This window comes from Lactuca virosa, chromosome 6, assembly GCF_052849685.1.
Source record: "Lactuca virosa cultivar CGN04683 chromosome 6, Lactuca_virosa_CGN04683_v6, whole genome shotgun sequence".
NCBI lineage: Eukaryota > Viridiplantae > Streptophyta > Magnoliopsida > Asterales > Asteraceae > Lactuca > Lactuca virosa.
This window is the reverse complement of record NC_136431.1, coordinates 33,277,501-33,281,359: the sequence shown is the minus strand read 5'-3', so window position 1 is coordinate 33,281,359 and position 3,859 is coordinate 33,277,501.

The window sequence follows — 3,859 nt, the reverse complement described above, 5'->3', positions numbered from 1 at the left end:
TTAAGGATATATTCATTTTGCATATATATATATATATATATATATATATATATATATATATATATATATATATATATATAGAGAGAGAGAGAGAGAGAGATAGGTTCAAATGTTTATAGCAACTATTGTGTTCCTAAATGCACCAATCACAAACTAGCAAATAATTAAATAATTAAATTAATTAATAAGGGTATATTTGTAATCCTGCTATGATTAATTATGGTAATTAATTGGAATCTTTAATAACCTATAAATGTAGAAAAGGAAAATCAATTTATAAACCCTATAAAACCACACACCGATCCCTTTATCAAAATCCATCGTATTGGCTCCTTCCCCACTTCCGGCGTTCACCTCCTAAAAGTCTCATTCAACTCCTCCGACCATGGCCTCCCTCCTAACTCTGAGAACATCGATTCTCTCTCTCTCTCTCTAGATCTACGATTTTCTTGCCGGGAGAGAGCTTTACTCATGAGTGGTAGAGTTATTACCACAACAAAATGCAAAGATGGAATTAAATCAAGAATTACATCTCGTAGTACAATGGTGAGTTAAATCAAAAATTGCATCTCCACTTTTATTGAATTGGGTTTTATTTTAATTTCTTTGATTTGATTTTTGATCCTACACATAAATCTAAAAAAAATTCGGCTTTGAATATGTTGTTTGACGCATATATTTTTTTTTCAATTTGTTGATTTGATTTTTACACCAATGGCTTAAAATCTAATGTAATGATGACAAGCGCTTTTTGGAATTAAGACTTTCCGAAATTGAGATTAAATTGGGGTTTGGTAAATACCCACTCGGTGGTTGAGGTTTGATTCATTTGTTCATCCTCTTGACCTTTGCTTTTTTGTTCATTTTGTTATTATATCTGTTATTTTTAAACTATGATGATTCATTAGAGAATATAGATGACTTCCTATAAATTTTGTCTCCAGTAATCGGCCTACTTAATCTGTAATGGGTTTCTTTCATTGTGTTGATTGATTAAACTCAATAAAAAGATAGTTATAACATGTTTATTTTTCTTTGATCATAGTATCTTATCATTCGGTTAAATAAGTGCAATTTTATAATACCGACGTAACGATGTATAATATCCTCTTAGACTATAGGACTGGTACGGTCTCTACCGCACCTCTTCTTTTTTTGGCCGTGTTCTATGATTGGTTAAAAATGTATACATTTAAAAGCATTCTCACATAATGTTATTCGACTTTATGGTGGTTATTCTGTGAGAATTTATTTGTATATACGCATTCTGCCAGAATGCCTTTAAAAATGTTTGTTAAAATTTATAAAATATGTATTTTGGTTACAAACATAGTATTGAATAATTTATGATGTTATTTTGGTTTAATCAAATCATTTTGATTATGTTTTCTTTGTGTATTTAGGTTTTGAAGAATATGTCATTGATATGACAAATGAAAAAAAAACACGGAGAACTATAGTATTCTACCAGAATGTATTCTGTCATTGATGTGGAAAAGGAAGAAAACATAGAGAACCAACATGTATTTTAACAGATAGTATTCTACCAGAATGTATTCTGTCATTGATGTGGAAAAGGAAGAAAACATAGAACCAACGTGTATTCTTTCAGAATTGATTAGTGTTTTTTTGTTAGATTTTAATGTTTTTTTTTCTTTTTTAACAATTTTTAGTTTTAATCTTTAAAAATAATGTAATTATTAAACCGTTATTAGTCATATTTTTTTTCAGAATGAATGTAATAATTGTTTATAATCTTATTATTTACGAATTAATGTTATTCTTGATAATATGTTGTATAATTCTTTAAGCATACTAAATATAAAAAAAATATATTGAATGAAACCATATTCCACAAGAATAAAATCGAAAATATATTTCTTAGTTTATGGTTGACTTAATCGTTCTGACGGAATAAAATCAGTTATTATTAAAAATTATATTAAAATTAAATTTGAATTAATTTAAAAAATTAAGATTTTTAAAAATAAATGAATTAATTATCTCTTAAATTCCGAAAATTTCTTTTTTTAATATTGGTTAATTGACCAAAATACCCTTATGCTAAAATTTGAGTGATTATATGATGCATGTTACCCTATAATAATATCATAGACTCTCAGATCATGAATTATGATTATATTCCATCCGGTGGTCCTGATTTGTGTTTACGGGCACACAATAGTTAGTGAAAACAAAATAACATAAGCCTATATACACACACACACACACACACATAAATCGTCGATATAGGTCTTAATTGTAATAACGGTTTTGACCTATCCCAACGATATATCGTCGGTATAGCTCTTTAACTGAAAACGGTTACAACCCTTTAAAGACGATATGTCGTCGCTATAGAGTCAACCTATCCCGTTAACATTATGTCAGTATAGATTTGGTCTATCCTGACAACATATCGTCGGTAAAATCTATTAATAAATATTTATTTATTTTTTCGAATATAATTCCTGACGAAACTTGTGCCGACAACTTGTCATCGGTACAGGGGTATCCGGAAGACATTTTCCACCTATTGCGATTAAGCTATGGTCGTCGGTATAGCCTATCCCGACAACATGTGGTCGGCATAGGGTTAAAAAGTGTAGTCGCCATGCATTATGTCCTTGTCGCACTATGATCCATCAAATGCTATCCATTACTAGTTGCTGATCCTCATTAGTATTAGTGGTCAGATCTAGTTGTTGATCCTTTATAATAGATGTTGAACTCACTTTGTTCAGTAGCAATCTCTTTTGTCTAATCTTTTTTTTTTCCTCGCATGTTGTTTAAAAATCCGTCGTTTGCGTAGCAAAGAGACACTACCCCTTCAACACACTCCTCGTTAGTCCTCATGTAAGTACTGATCAAATTAGTTCATACGTGTATACACTTTGCACCTCGTAACAAGTGTATGAGCTATTAATTTTGTTTGGTAGCCGTGTATATTGGAATTACCCGAAATAGCATCAATAACTAAAATGAGAGAAATTCTAGCATATGTGGTCCTTGACGAGTGGGGCCTAATTGCGTATAATAAAATGTTCAATAATATGTGTAAATGCACAAGATATTCTCTTAGAATTTGGTGAAATTTTCTTCACAGACCTTGCATGGCCTACGTCTTATATAGGATGTATGCGTACTTACTTTACTTGACACATCATGTGAACCAATCACACTCCAATCGCTCTATATATAATGCTTAAAGAATTTGCTTTAAATATTAAAGAGAATGTTATATTAGTTCTATATAATCTCAATTGTTAGAATATCTAAAATATGCAAACGGTTTCTTCCATCGCTGAAATAGACCATGGATGACGGATTAGCAACAAAATTTTATTTAAATACGACTGATGAATTAAGATGGATAGTTTGATCGTTAATTGTTTGTAGTGAAACCAAATATCTTTTTAATGTTAATTTGAGTTTTTATCTATGTACGTTAAATGCATTTATATATATATATATATATATATATATATATATATATATATATATATATATATATATATATATATATATATTATTTAGAAAAACGTAATTTTTCTACTAATTCCCCTGAGAAAAATACTAAAATATGCTTAATCTTCACAATCGTGTCGGTGGGGAAATTTTTGGTCGGGAGGGACTCCAATTGACATTTCAACAAGCAATCGCTCAACTAGTATGAAGGTAAAAAATTATGTAAAAAATGATTATAGAGTATATAAATCATTGATCTTTACGAGAATTCATTTGCTAATTAATAAATATTACGTGTTTTAGAAAAAATATAATAAATTAATCAAATGTATATTGATAACCAATAATTGATAATCAATAGGCAACAATCACTATATCGTTTATAAAGTAG